Source organism: Gorilla gorilla, chromosome 12, assembly GCF_029281585.2.
Source record: "Gorilla gorilla gorilla isolate KB3781 chromosome 12, NHGRI_mGorGor1-v2.1_pri, whole genome shotgun sequence".
Taxonomy (NCBI): Eukaryota; Metazoa; Chordata; class Mammalia; order Primates; family Hominidae; genus Gorilla; species Gorilla gorilla.
In genome coordinates this window covers 88896322-88913103 of record NC_073236.2, presented here as the reverse complement: position 1 = coordinate 88913103, position 16782 = coordinate 88896322, and the positions used below count along the sequence as shown (strand labels likewise).

At 35.6% G+C, this 16782-nt stretch overlaps 1 protein-coding gene across 24 annotated transcripts in view; it reads right to left on the bottom strand.

Annotated features, from left to right (window-relative positions):
- Positions 1-16782, bottom strand: part of NRXN1 (neurexin 1) — a 1113820-nt gene that overhangs the window by 1006355 nt on the left and 90683 nt on the right. The window lies entirely within an intron of this gene.

The following is a 16782-nucleotide window of genomic DNA, read 5'->3' as shown; positions in this document are numbered from 1 at the left end:
TCCCATTGGCAGCATTGATAGGAAGTGAGACAAACTTTCATAATACTGCCATGCCCTGTGCAAAGAGTTTTTAAAAAAATCTTTCAACTACCCAGTATAAAGCAAACATTATTGTTATTACATGTTGCTGGTGTGGTCTTTCTAGGCAATTATTTTTAAAAGCTTTTTTGTTTTCTTTTTAACAATTCTAACAGGTTTTATTTCCACATACTGATTTGGCCTTAGATTTTAAGAAGTCTATTGGAAAGATCTATGAAATTTCACTTAAAGATATTCCAGTTCTACCAAATATATTATCCATATGCCATTACTGCCTTTTAGTATTTCTAATACCTCAACTGCTTTCCTTAAAGAAAAACAACGTAACTATATGGAACTAAAATCTGCAATTTATTTGGTTAATTTATAGCATATTAATATTGTATTGCAAATCAGAATAGTTTATTGGAATTTATAAAAATGCTAACTTTTAAAAATGTTAGGTAGAAAAAGTGATCACTGGAAGAGAAGTCCACTGGGAACTGTCCATTAGGCAGATTGGTTTGTCGTGATTTAAAAACTTTGTACTTCTGTTGAGGATGTGAATATGAATTTGTTTGAGACAATGAAAATATTTAGCCCAATTTCTCTTATATTTCTATATATCTATAAAATACCTACATGTTTTCATATATTTTGTTAGTCATATTTCCATGTGTGTACCTATGTGTATATATATAAACATATATATCCAAGCAGATTTGTATTTCCCAAGATAATCAATATAAATATATAAGGTTTAAAGTATTATTAGTACCTAGTGGAAAATTCAAGTTCTATTTGAGACTCGGGGCCTGCAATCCAGGCAAGAAATGGAAGGGAAAGCTGTCTTAGGGGACTAGGGCAAGAGCAAGGTTTCAGTACTTATCAAAAATGTTCTAATAGTAAACTCTACCCATGTTGACATTCTAGTCTCATCCTTATTTTTTGTTTAATTAATTGTACTTTATAAACTCATCATCTAATCAGAGGTGTTTATAAACATGGCAACATGCAAGTATAGAAACTTGAAAGCAAAAACAACTAAGAATGTACCATTTGATTAGGTTCACCTAAAACCTTTTTAATTGGATAAAGTTACTAGTGAATTAAAAATCAACAATTTTGTTTAAAACATTTCAGCTGAAAATTGAAGTATCAACACAGGCACATCTACTGATGTGGTGTTAGCATGTAATAGAAAATGGCTGGTGGCTAAATGTGGGTAATAACATCTTTACACAATACTTGGTTTTCCAGAGTTTATTTTTAAAGAAACAACAAAAAAAAAGGTTCAAGCATTTGGTCTGTGATATTGACTTCTAGTTTGTTTTTGTTTGTTTTTTGGACTGCCAATTTATTAAATAAGGAATTAGGCTGAATTTGTTACTTTTCAGTGGTCACTTTGATGTTACACAAACACAAATATTAAAGTTTTGTTTTACTGCATTATATTGGACATAACACAAAGATATAAATTATTGTAATGTTTAAGATATACTTTTCCTGTATATTAACTTTGAAATTATATCTTCTGTTTAAGATGCTTACTTCTTAACAAGATTATTTAATATGTATTGTAAAATAATAAAATCAGGGAATTTAGAGGAGAGTCATGTGCCAAGACAGTATGTCACTTGCTACAGCATTATTTAATTTCTGTAAAGACGGGCAAATATGGTTGTGAGGAGCAGTGCTTCGGCAGAAATTTTGGTAAAGCGTGGCCTAAAACTACAATAAAAAAAAAGGAAAGGAAAGCAAACCAACAAAATGAAACAGGCCCAGGCCTGACACCAACTTTAGGAATGCACTAAGTAGGGCATTATAAAAGGAGTTCAAGGTCACTGGTTCAGTCCTGACAGCAAGTTCTCCTTTCATGACCATAGGTACAAGCCTAGGTTTTGCCATGGATCCTACTCTACTATCTAGCATTTTTTTCTGAATTCTTATTCATAATGAGAACAAGCTTAATAATGGGAATTCCTTTATACGATCCAAGTCATGTTTAATGTGTAAACAAATTCTGACTCGACTAAATCCAGAAAAGTGGTCTGTCTCAGAAAATTTAGATTTAGAAAAAAAAAATCAAAGTACTAGAATAAATGGGTGATATATTAACCACTGTTTAAAAAAAAGATGGTGATGATGATGAAGACAACTGGCTTGGAACAGACTTTCCTTGAGTTTCCATATATTTTCAGATTCAATCTCAGAATAAAAATCCTCTTTCCTCTTCCATTCTATTCTATTCTGGTATCCATTCACTAACTTTACATAATTTAAAACTTGTTAACCTAAAGAAAATCCCTACATTATTTCAGAATTTGGACATGATTATAACCGGTGGTAGCTCCAGCATTTACAACCATTCTCCAGGTATTTTTTTCCCTTCTCTTTCCTTTCCATTTTATTTCTGTACTAAATAATAAATGTCGAGTCAAAAAAGAATAGTTTATCTCCTCATAACAATTTTTTCTTTACCTTTGTAAATTCTTATACACACAAATGCTACTTTGCTTTTGAGCAGCAACAAAGACAGGTGCTGAATTTTGGCATGCCACGGTGTACAGGTAAAGCAGCATATTTTGGTTTAGTGTAAGGTAGAAAGCAGTCCATCCGGCCTTACCTGTGGACACTGTCAAGTTAGGGAAAATCTCTTGGTTTGCAGAAAACCCTGGCTTCTTAATTCTGCTGACCTAATCCTTGCTGAGTAAATGAAGTGCGTCTCTTAATCATCAACTTTACTATGATGACCGTGCCACCTATAAAGATCACACTCTTGCTTTCTTTTGATTGGAAAAATAATGAATATAGAGCCGTGAAAAAGATACTTTACATTTTATTTTTCTTTCAGATAAGATGGGCTTCTCTCACAAAGATGGGAATTAGGCACCAGAATATCAATCATGCTATGAATAATGGCTGTGTGCTGACAAGAAAGCAAGCAACAGCCTGTTTTAAAATCACTGTAAAAGAGCATCTCCACAAAATTTTTATCTTCGGCCCCCAGCTTATAAGAATGCAAGGACAGTAACTTTAGTTTATCATTCCAGTGTTCTTTGCACATACTCTTAAGTATATGGTTCTAGGAAAACAAATGAATACAAAAACAAATGTGCTTGTTTCAATATAAAGAAAATCATGACCAGTAAAAAATTAAAATTTGGAATAAAATATCACAAAAATCTCCTTTCTGTATAATCAGTGCTAAAGTTTGGCAATATGTAAGTCTTTCTCTAAATGTACAGACAGTGGTCCATTTAGTACTACAACTTACATTAAAAAATGACCAAAAGAAGCTTCCTGATATCACTTGGGCATTCCTTTACTTCTTTAATTTTTGGTTTCCTTCCTTCTCTGCTAGATGCCTGTGACTGGCTCCCCTCATTTTCCTTGATTCCCTCTCTCCTCCATCAAAACTGCCACTACTGCGAGTAGCTTCTGTCCAAGATACAAGCACTCCAAGGTATGGCATATTACAGCAAAACTGGTGGTGGAAACAGGCAGTGGAAAGACAGATGAAGAATAAGATTCTATTTCCTTCCTCCATACAGGGAGTGTGCTAACTTCTATCCACGTCTCTCTCACCCATCACATTACTTCTCAAGCCTGTACTCCTCATTTTGGAGATCAAATGCCAGTACAGCAGAGCTTAGTTCCCATGGTGGCACAGGATGGAGCTTTGTTTTTTCTTTTGGTATTAGCAGTGAAAGCCTTTTAAAAACCTCAATAGTCTGGGAATGCTTCAAGCACTGGGAAATGGAGGAAATCATTGAGACTGTGGATTAAAGCAGCAGTCAGCTGAAGGAATAGAAATGCGGGCCAGAACCAAGAGGATGTTTAAAGAGAAAATGAAGCATAAAGGTCCATTATGGAGACTTAGGGAAGGAAAGAAATGGTCCTGGACAGGAATTGGGCTAATTTCAAACATGCTTTTTAACAGAGGACATCACCTCCTTTTTCAATCCCAGCTAAATAATATTGCAGGACACTCCCACCCAGCCTGCTTGGAGTACTCGTCGTAGGAAATATATGGAGTCAACTACAACAGCCAGTTTTTCTCCTTCTTCACTGCTCAGGAATAAAAAAAGTATCTCTAAACCGGATGCAGCAACACAGATGTTCCTGCCATCACACTAGAAACACTTAAAACAATTTCACCCCAAAATATTTTGTTACAAAGACATTTGTGGTATTTAATTCAAAATGTTCTATCTTGTTAATGACAATTAAAAGAAAGAAGAGAAAAAGAGAAAGGGGGAAGGAGGAAGGAAAGCAAGAAAGCCTAAAGTTATTGCGATTTATAGTGATTAAGCTATTTGATGAACCTGACGAAATTTAATAACTGTTAGTCAACATATTATAATATAAATCGAAAGACTCACATAAGCTATAATGAATTCAATTTCAAATTTTCCTGAGGAACTGCTACAAGGATTTTCAAATTTGTTTTGCTTTGATAATCTCAGTTCTTCCCCAAGTCTAAATCTTGAGAGTTAACATTTCAACATTCATTTCAATAGTTGGACTTAGGAAGGAACACTGAATTTAACAGTGACTGTAAACATGGTGACAAGCACAGTCTACAGTATGTGTGCTCACACCACCTATTTTTATTTTTTATTGCTGAGAAATGAATGCTTCCTGATACGGAATTGACAGACAACACTGAGCAGAGTGCTTATCACATACCCTCCCAACCAAGCTTAATCACTGTTAAACAACTCTCCTAAGAAAGGTGGCTCAGGTGAGCAGTGCTTTTCTAAGAGTTTGACGTCATCATATTTTAGGATACAGAGCAAGAAAGCTCTTGGACTGAGGTTAAGAGAGTGAACTTAAATACACCCTACCTACTTTCCCAACTTACCAACCCTTCTAGTGGTTATGTGGTTTTGACTTCTTTGTGAACAGATGGACAGGAGACATCCTTTGGCCGGTGTATTACCATCAGAGAATACTCTGCAATGTGTTCTAGGTTTGCTATCATTAAGATGAAAAGTAGGTGAACTCCCACTAATAAGACTAATGGTCTTCATTTGAAAGAGCTGTCAAATGTCTACTGGTATATAAATTTTTTTCACCATTTTTTTCATCTTACTACAGATGTTTTTCAACTAAATATTAAAATACTCTTAACTTTATTATTCTATACCTGGGTTCTTAGACATGTCCAAAACAAATCTATTTAATTTATCTAAGAAAAGGCAAAAATACTTTGTGACGAAATTAAAAATATGACTAAACCACATTGTAAGAAGGAGTCTTAAGTTTGATGCTTAAAAATTACATTTACATGCAGTGTACAGAAAATAAAATTATTTATATGATATGACTGACCTGACAATTATACACTTTTTATATCAAAGAAAAAATGAAATTTTATATCAAAATAAAAATATTTTATATTGTTATCTTCACTTCAATAGGACCCTCACATATGTAACAAACAGCTTGGAAGGAAGCTATTCCTTGGAAGGAAAAATACACAGCATATTAAAAGGATTTGATTTTTCATTCCTTCAGAGCTCTTAGTTTTTCATTTTATATGGTGTTAAAAATTCACTGTATTTACATGTGTCAGTTTATGACTAAATTAATTTCAAAGTCTTATGAAAATCACTGAAAATTATTTTAAAAGGAATAGGCCATTCTTAGCTAAATAAATTAGATCATACGTTGAAATTTTCCAGGAGGCTCTCGGGATTGATTAAAATATTATTTTTTTTTTTTCTGGAGATGGAGTCTCACTCTGTTGCCAAGACTGGAGTGCAGTGTCACCGTGTTGGCTCACTGCAACCTCTGTCTCCTGGGTTCAAGCAATTCTCCTGCCTCAGCCTCCCAAGTAGCTGAGGCACCCACCACCATGCTCTGCTAATTTTTGCATTTTTTTAGTAGAGACAGGATTTCACCATGTTGGCCAGGTGCCTGGCCAAAAAATATTACTTATAATCAGGCTGAGCAAGGTGGTTCACACCTGTAATCCCAGTACTTTGGGAGGCTGAGGAAAGCGGATCACTTGGTGTCAGGAGTTCGAGACTAGCCTGGCTAACATGGTAAAACCCCATCTCTACTACAAATACAAAAATTGGCTGGGCATGGTGGCACATGCCTGTAATCCCAGCTACTCAGCAGGCTGAGGAAGGAGAATCATCCTTCCTTCCTGCTCACTTTTGGTTTCCATTTACATGGAATATCTTTTTCCACCTCTTTACGTTAAGTTTATGGGAGTCCCTATGTATCAGGTCAATCTCTTGAAGACAGCAAATACTTGGTTAGTAGATTGTTACCCATTTTGCCATTCTGTATCTTTTAAGTGGAGCATTTAGGCCATTGACATCAATGCTAATATCATATGTTCCCACTTACAAGTGGGAACTAAGCTATGAGGACACAAAGGCAAACATAATAGACTCTGGGGACTCAGGGGGAAGGGCAGGAGAGGAGTAAGGGATACAAGCTACACATTAGGTACAGTGTACACTGCTCGGGTGATGGGTGCACCAACGTCTCAGAAATCGCCACTAAAGAACTTATCCATGCAACCAAACACAACCTGTTCCCAAAAATCTATTGAAATAATTTAAAAAAATAATGTGCTAGAAAAACACACACACAAAATATAACTACTGGTATCACTTTTTTTTTCTTAACAGCAATAGAATAAATGAGTAAGAAGACTGTGAGAAGACTGAATGATTTCATAGATCCTGCTGCAAGAAGGCAGAAAAACCTCACAGAAAAATACTATTTTCTTAATTGCATTTATTTGTTGATTCTATAAAGTCTAAGAAACCTTAATACTGCTTAATTTCCTTTATTAAAGAAAAAAAAGGCTCCCAGTCCTCTTCTCTAGATTGTTACAATAAATTGCTTCCTCAAGAAAAAAAACAAACAAACAAAAAAAAAACACACATTCAGAAAATCTTTTGTCCTACTTTAAGAGCAAAATTAGGCCCAGGTTTATAAATGTGTTTACCCATGGGCATTCTAACCAGTAGAAATGAAAGAAAGAATTATTCCATAAATTTCTTGCTGTCTTTAAAATTTAAAGAAAAGCACTCGCTTCATTCCCATCACATAAATTGTGTCTTCCTTTTAAAATATCTGAAACAAAATGACACTTTTGTTCAAAGCCAAATATTTTGGTAGGTGAGACAATATATTATGAATTTGCCACATAAAATATATTTGCTCTTTCATTTGAGTTATAAAATGCAAATTTGGTAAAAAAATATTACTTTCATTCCCCTTACATACTCTCTGTGTAGTAAATCTCCTGGGAACTGAGCAGCAAATTATAATTCTTTTGCAGGAAGAAAAACTAAATACTATACAAACTGCAATTCTCTTTTGGAAAAAAAGTGTTTTGTGTTACAGAGTTATAGGAAAATAGTTTGTTCATAGGTACAACCAATTCTATACTTTTGAAGATATTATATATGTAGTTATTTGAGTTAATGTCTAGTGACTAAACTAAGCCCATATGAATATTGGTCATGTGGAAGAGAGAGCCATGATCTTGATTAATCCATTTTATATCTGTTGATTTACTGATCCATAAAATCAAATCAACACAAATACAAATTTCTAGGTACCCTAATGATTCCTTTTTAATGTTTTCCTGAAATGGGCATTCACTACTTAAGAAAACATGCTGAACAGAAAGAGAAATTTCCTTTTGTAACTCTAATATAGCTTCTTAAAATATTAATTCCATAATTCAGAGCAGTTCACTTTACTTTTTAAAAATGTACAATAAGAAGACGGTATACTTAATCACTTCTTCAAATTTGTTTAAACTGTTTTCTATGACTACCAGCAAGTCTGCATTTCTACCAAAACAATTTCAAGAAAATTTAATTTTAAAAATAATCTCATCAAGCCACACCTCATTATATGTTGCTTTAAAATGTGTGGCAATACAGTGATACCATTACTTCAAAAGCTCCTCCCTAAACATCAGTACCAGCATGTGTGTATCTCTCTAACACATATGTGTATACATATACACACCCAAGTGGTATTTAATTTCATAAACAAATCCAAACTGTGATATTTTTCTCAATAAAAATATTTTTTTCTACAAAAGTTAACGTGACTAGAAGAAAAACATTTATAATAAATAATTTGATAAGATCATCAATAATAACACAACTACTACATGACCACTTTTCCTATAAACATTTTACCTTACTAATAATAGGCATTAAATAAATTATAAACTTATCTTTCCCTCTTTGTATCTGTTATTTCAATTTTGTTTGTACGTATTAGAAAAACAGAGTGTTTTCTAACTGCATGATTGAATATGTAACCACAGAGACATATGGCATATTTCTAAGTAAAATTAAAATTTCAGTTCCTTAGCCATGTTCCACATGCTCAATAGCCACATGTAGCCACTGGCTACCAGGCTGGACAGCACAAATTGTGAAGCTTTCAGTCATCACAATAAGTTCTATTGAGCGGTATTAACTACAGCTTCTCTGACAATATCTTTTAATATCAAGCTATTCATATAATGTACATATTATTTGTTCTTTATTCAAAAAAGGAAATAATTAAAATGCATGATGGTTTTAAAAGCAAACATCTATTTAGAGCAGGGTTATTACATTTGTGCAATATGGAGAACTTTGTAATATTTCCACTTAACCTTAAAATAATAACAACAATTAGGAAATAAACCTGATAAAAATTTTACTGTATTCATTTAAAAATGTGTTTGAATAATTCAAACTCTGGACAATTATTACTCTTTTCATCATAAGTCTTTTTCTTTAGACCTCATAGATGAGAAAACGCTGAACCTATTTTGATTTTTAAGTAAACTAAACTAGTAATCTAATATCGTCTTACTCTTAAGCCCCTCATTCTCGCAGTATGCCCAATTAGATCATTTATCATTACTGTCTTTAAGTCTATGACCATTTTTCAACATAAGAGTTTAATAAGCTTTTAACAGAGTAGTTTTAAAATTAATTTAAAAAGCGCCTTTCATCCTACTATCTTATATAATGTATTCTCTTATAGGTCAAAGACTTTCCTTCCTATAACATGGGCCTCTTTTTGAATATTACACCATAGAAAAATAAACCGAATGAGCAAATAAAATAGTCAACATTTCTGTAAGACTTTAATACAGGAGAGATAAGGCAATTGGATAAATGGAGCAGTTCACACCTCTAGTTAATTCTAGAAAAGTCCAAGATCCTATTAAGGAACTACTACATAGAAATAAATGAACCAATGAGAAGGCAAAGAAAAACTGAGTAGGGAGAATAGAAAAATAATCCTTAGGCTGGGCGCAGTGGCTCAGGCCTATTATAATCTCAGCACTTCGGGAGGCCAAGGCAGGCGGATCACTTGAGGTCAGCAGTTCCAAGACCAGTCTGGTGAAATTGCATGTCTCTTAAAAATACAAAAATTAGCCAGGCATGGTGGCAGGCACCTGTAATTCCAGCTACTCAGGAGGCTGAGGCCGGATAATCACCTGAACCTGGGAGGCGGAGGATGCAGTGAGCAGAGATCACACCACTGCACTCCAGCCTAGGTAACAGGGCAAGACTGTCTCAAAAACAAAAAAGTAACCCGAATATGGAATGGTAGAAAAGCAAAAGAAAAAAAAAGTGGCAAAATTATCTATGGGATGAAACAATGAAATAAAAAGTTTCATGTCAAGAATGAGTAAGATGTATAATAAAAATTTATAATAGACTTTGCCAAGTCTATTTTAGTATTTAAAGTATTTGCCAAGTCTATTTTCAGTGTTTAAAGAATGCTGGCCTGCTCCAAAGATTAAATATCTTTAATGATTATAGAAAACTGACCTTTTTATGATAGATTAGTGACATCAAATCTCCATTGATACATAGTGAATGAAATAAGGCAATGCATTTATACCTCAATTTCCTAATGAATAACATTTAATCTAACATTTAATCCATATGTCCCAAGCATATGAGCTGTTGTTTGGAAAATAAACTAAGTATTGAGAAGGAAAGATGATTTCCAAAAGATACTGAGGTCATCTGACATTTTATCAGCACCACGCTCTAACCAACTGAGCTAACCGGCCGACTGGTCATCTGACATTTTAGCCCAACCCTGGTATTAGAACAACTTGAAAGAGATTACACAACATAATGAGATGCTTATTAATATTTATAATGAAGAAAATATGTGTTGGAAAGCCAGAATCAGCATCCTGACTCAGTACTATCTTATATCTTGTACTACTAGAGAAAACACACTTTTACATAAAATAATAAATGACAGAAAACCTTAATACATTTCTGACAGTATTGCAATAACTAAGAAAAAAACTAGTTGTGCAACATGTACAGTAAGTATGTGAAATGGCTAATAGCTGCTAGTAAATGTAGCTTGTGGCAGTACCTAGTAGCTTAGACAATGTATATCTTGTAGCTATCTAAAGTAAACTATGCTCAAAATGGGTAATATTGAAAATAATACTTAACACATGGGGAAAGCACAGTGGAAAGAGAGTAGAAAAGTCACTGCTTTCTGAAATACTGAATAGAAAGTGTCATCGTTTTTTTAAGTAATATGGCTCAGAGCAATATGAAAACTATTCTGGACTGAGATTGAGAAAATAGACTTGATAACTTTAAATAGGCCTAATAATAGACTATGAGAATTAAATCAATCACTTGAAAGTTTGTAAACATGTATGAAAATGTGGGTAGTGTGATAATTTTTAAAAAATGAATAAATCGTCAGGAACAAAAAATACACTAAGAAACTATGAATCATTGGAGAATCTAGGCATTTCTTACCAATACTTCAATGTTTTATCTATTCATCTTGAAGAAGAAATTGGAGACAGCAAGATGCCTGTCGTTACGAGACTTCTAGGGTCTGTTATCACAAATCAGATAAATCTAATATACTTTTTCTAATATTTAAAAATGTTTCTCAATGCTAAATATTTAACTTGCTCCACAGAGCCTGGCACACAGCAAAAGAATGTAAGACCCCTTATTCAATAATGCCAGATTATAAAGCATCTTATTTATAGCTAATACGTATTTAATGATGTTAGCCATTATATTATTATAATTAATGCTTCCTTATACAAATCACAGGCTGCTTAAGAGCAATGCCTTTTCCATTCCCCTTCTTTTGTTCAGCTTCTAGCACAGTATGTACATGTAGAATTTGCTTAATAAATATGTGTTATAAAGAATAATTAGTTTCCTACCTCAATTTCCTGCTTGGCTTCTATGAAACTATCAGTAGTAAGGGAATGAGTATGTTTCTTTTAGTTGGCAGGATTTACTTGCCGCAGTGAGCTTTCTTAAGTTGTATTCTCACACCAGATGTAAGGAACTCTATCAAATGGACATGTCATTTGGGGCAAAATAAACTGAAGGAGTTTAGTATTAGTTGCCATCCAAATTTCAGGCAGTCCCAGATTTATTAGTTAGGCATTTCCAAAGTTTCTCCATGGATTGTTGTTTATGAAGTAGATGATGATGATGATGAAGATGATGACAATGATGATGATGCAGAATACAACTGTCTCTTGAACTCAAAAATTATTTCCACTTGTGTAATCTCATTCAATTATTATAAAGACATGGCCATGATTAGTTGAGAGAAAATTAACTATTAAAGATCCAGTTGGGTGCTAATAAAGTCATGCATGCCTCAGGAATGGGCATACGTTTCAAGAAATGCATTGTTAGGTGATTTCATCCTTGTGCAAGCATAATAGGGTGTACTTGAACAAACCTGGATGGTATGGCCTACTACACACCTAGGCTATCTGGTATAGCTTATTGCTTCTAGGCTATCAACCCATGTAGTATGTTACTGTACTAAATGCTGTAGACAACTGTCATACAAGGTAGGTATTTGTGCATTTAAACATAGGAAAGGTACAGTAAAAATATGATTTTTTTTTAATGGTACACCTGTGCAGGGCACTTACCATGAATGGAGCTTGCAGGACTGAAAGTTACTCTGGGCAAGTCAGACAGTAAATAGTGAGTAAATGTAAAAGCCTAGGACATTACTATACACTATTGTAAACTTTATAAACATGGTACATTTAAGCTACACTAAATTTATAAAAAATGAAAATTAAGGTATGTGTGCTCAATGGCTATTATGTCACTAGGCATTTTTCAGGTCCATTACAATCTTGTGGAACCATCATCATATATGGAGTACATTGTTGACTAAAACGCTGTTATGCCACACCTGACTTCATTGTCAATATCACTATCAGTATTTTTGTCAGAACCATTCAACAAGACTCTAGGAAGTTCCAAACTTTCCCATATCTTCCTGTCTTCTTCTGAGCCCTCCAAACTATTCCAATTTCTGCCCGTTACCCAGTTCCAAAGTTTCTTCCACATTTTTGGGTATCTTTATAGCAGTGCCCCACTCCTGGTATCAATTTTCTGTATTAGTCTGTTTCATACTGCTATAAAGAACTATAAGACTGGGTAATTCATAAAGAGTTTAAATTGACTCACAGTTCTGCATGGCTGAGGATGTCTCAAGAAACTTAAAATTTCATTTTTAGCAAAATGCCTGACACATAGCAAACAGTCAATAAACATGAGGAATTAAATGAAGAATGAATGACCAAATGGTAAAATCAGGCCTGACTCCAAATTCTATGTTCATTCCTCTGTATTAGGGAGGTTTAGCAAACTTTTAATTAGTCACAGGTACCCTACAGGCTTAGCAGTATATTTATAGGAAGTAAATAACTGTAGATTTTTAAAAAATTAAATGTAGGGGCCCAGCGCGGTGGCTCATGCCTGTAATCCCTGCACTTTGGGAGGCCAAGGCAGGAGGATCACGAGGTCAGGAGATCGAGACCATCCTGGTTAACATGGTGAAACCCTGTCTCTACTAAAAATACTAAAAATTAGCTGGGAGTGGTGGTGGACACCTGTAGTCCCAGCTACCTGGGAGGCTGAGGCAGGAGAATGGCATGAACCTGGGAGGCAGAGCTTGCAGTGAGCTGAGATCACACCACTGCACTCTAGCCTGGGCAACAGAGCAAGACTCCATCTCAAAAAAATAAAATAAAATAAATGTAGGTAGCCCCATTAAAATAATGACTTACAAAGCTTCACTTAGAAATCATATTTTTTGGAAAACTAGCATTGTTTCCTGAATACAAACTATTGTTTCATGATATATTTAGTAAGTTAACAATGAAAACATTTTTAGTAAATTAAATAATTTTGTTTACAATCTAAAAATCAAATTTATTTTTCAGAATTTTAATAGATTTATGATTTATTATTTATAATAAAATATGTCAAACTTAAACCTATTTTTATTGGATAGGATGCAAATATTGAACACAATTAGATTACTGACATTTTAGGATGATCTCAAGCAACTTTTCTTTTCTCTAACAATTTTCCTTGATAAACTTCAAGAATAAGCAAGGTATTTAAGATGGCATTCTCGGGAGGCCGAGGCGGGCGGATCACGAGGTCAGGAGATCGAGACCATCCTGTCTAACATGGTGAAACCCCGTCTCTACTAAAAATACAAAAAAAAATTAGCCGGGCGTGGTGGCGGGCGCCTGTAGTCCCAGCTACTCGGGAGGCTGAGGCAGGAGAATGGCGTGAACCTGGGAGGCGGAGCTTGCAGTGAGCTGAGATTGCGCCACTGCACTCCAGCCTGGGCGACAGAGCCAGACTCCGTCTCAAAAAAAAAAAAAAAAAGATGGCATTCTCAGGATTTTGGTCCAAATAATTAATTTTAGGTTTCACTTAAACTAGTCACCATGGTACCTAACATGTAAATACTAAACTAAAATAAAGCTCCCTCTAATTAAAACAATTCAAAATAACCACATCAATTATGCACAACAGAAACATACAATTTTAAATACTGTTTTCAGGGATACTAATCTGGTAAACATGACATACATGTTCTGATTCCAGTGAGAATGTACATTTAGAAAATTCATCCATATAGTAGTTAACTGAGACATGCAGAAACAACAGAACCACCCACTGCATTTAGAATTATATAGCTGTCAATTAAATTTTTAAGAACCACCCATTGCATTTAGAATTATAAAGCCATCAATTAAATTTTTAATTGACTTTCTTATGAAGGGATTATAATACTAGTCCTGACTTTAAATAGAACAGACCTACGAAATAGAATTATTTCCTATTTATTATTTAATTCTATTTATGGCTCCTGAAATTGTGGCTAAACTTAAGTTTTTCAATCCATGAACTTAGAGTGCAGTTTAAGAGATTTAATATTATCTTATTTAAAAGATAAGAAAACCAGGGCAGGCATAGTGGCTCACATCTGTAATCCCAGCACTTTGGGAGGCCAAGGCGGAGGATCATGAGGTTAAGAGATCGAGACCATCCTGGCCAACACGGTGAAACCCCATCTCTACCAAAAATACAAAAATTAGCTGGGCATGGTGGTGCATGCCTGCAGTCCCAGCTACATGGGAGGCTTAGGCAGGAGAACTGCTTGAACCCGGGAGGTGGAGGTTGCAGTGAACCAATATCGTGCCACTGTACTCCAACCTGGTGACAGAGCAAGACTCCATCTCAAAAAAAAAAAAAAAAAAAAGAAAGAAAAGAAAAGAAAACCAAAGGCCACGTTGTATGACACAACATAACCTTGTGCTCTCTGGGTCACAAGTTTGAATACAACTTCAAAAGAAATAGTGTCAATAACTAAACTACTTAAGAAGCAGACTTCAGATAACAAACAAGATGAAAGTTGCATACTCCTTACTTAAGGATAGTAAGTACAACTTGGCTAAAGTTTTTGTTTTTCGTTTTTCACATTAATTTTAGATGAGAAACTGGAATTCTAAGGTTTGGTTTTGTTTTGTTTTGCTAATAGACTCCTGTATTAAAATACAAGGGGAAAAATAATCAAAAGTAGCCAATTAACCAATAACCCCTGTCCCCAAAAGGGCATCTGAAACTATGTATATCAGAATTTGCAAATTACAAAAAAGAAAATCAACAAACAAGTTTTGCCGGCTTGAGATAGAGATGTATTGCTATGGTTTGGCTCTGTTTCTCCACCCAAATCTCATCTAGAATTGTAATCCTAACGTGTTGGGAGATTGGCCTGATGGGAGGTGATTGAATCACGGGTGCAAACTTCCCCCTTGCTGTTCTCATGATAGAATTCTTATGGGATCTGGTTGTTGGATAAGTGTATGGCTCTTCCCCTTCCTGCTCTCTCTCTCTCTTCTGCCATCATGCAAGATGTGCCTTGCTTTCCCTTCACTTTCCACTATGATTTGAAGTTTCTTGAGACCTCCTCAGCCATGCAGAACTCTGAGTCAATTTAAACTCTTTATGAATTACCCAGTCTCGGGTAGTTCTTTATAGCAGTGTGAAACAGACTAATACAGAAAATTGGTACCAGGAGTGGGGTACTGCTATAAAGGTACCCGAAAATGTAGAAGCAACTTTGGAACTGGGTAACGGGCAGAAATTGGAATAGTTTGGAGGGCTCAGAAGAAGACAGGAAGATATGGGAAAGTCTGGAACTTCCTAGAGTCTTGTTGAATGGTCCTGACCAAAATACTGATAGTGATATTAACAATGAAGTCCAGGCTGAGGTGGTCTCAGATGAAGATGAAGAACCTCTTGGGAACTGGAGTAAAGGTCACTCTTGCTATGCTTTAGTAAAGGAGACTGGTGGCATTTTTCTCCTGCCCTAGAGATCTGTGGAACTTTGAATTTAAAAGAGATGACTTAACATGTCTGGCAGAAGAAATTTCTAAGCAACAAAGCATTCAATATGTGACCTGGCTTTTTCCGAAAGTGTACAGTCACATGTGTTCACAAAGAGATTACCTGATATTGGAACTTATGTTTAAAAGGGAAACAGAGCATAAAAGTTTTGAAAATTTGCAACTGGACCACGTGGTAGAAGACAAAAACTCATTTTCTGGGGAGAAATTAAAGCTAGCTGAAGAAATTTGCATAACTAAAGAGAAGTCAAATGTTAATAGCCAAGACAATAAGGAAAATATCTCCAGGACATTTAGTATATCTTTGGGTAGCCCCCCCCATCAGAGGCCTTGAGGCCTCGGAGGGAAAAAATGGTTGCATGGGCTAGTCACATGGCCCAGCTGCTCTGTACAGCCTTGAGATATGGCACCCTGCATCCCAGTCACTCCAGTTCCAGTCACGGCTAAAAGGGGAGAAGGCACAGCACAGGCCATGGCTTCAAAGGATGCAAGCCCCAAGCCTTGGCAGCTTCCACATGGTGTTGGGCCTGCAGGTGCATAGAAGACAAGAGTTGAGCTTTGGAGCCACTGCCTAGAGATTTCAGAGGATGTATGGAAACACCTGGATGTCCAGGCAGAAATCTACTGTGGGAACGGAGCCCACATGGAGAACCTCTACTAGGGCAATGCAGAGAGGAAATATGGGGTTGGAGCCCCCACAAAGAGTTGCCACTGAGGCACTGCCTAGTGGAGTTGTGAGAAGGCAGCTACTGCCCTCCAGACCCCAGAATGGTAGATCCACCGACAGCTTGCACCATGAATCTGGAAAGGCTGCAGGCACTTAACACCAGCCTGTGAAAGCAGCCACAGGATCCATACCCTACAGAGCCATGGGGGTAGAGCTGCCCAAGGCCTTGGGAGCCCCACTCTTGCATCTGCATGTCTTGGATATGAGACATGAAGCCAGGGGAGATTATTTTGGAGCTTTAAGATTTAATAACTGCCCTGTTTGGTTTTAGATTTTCATGGGGCCTGTA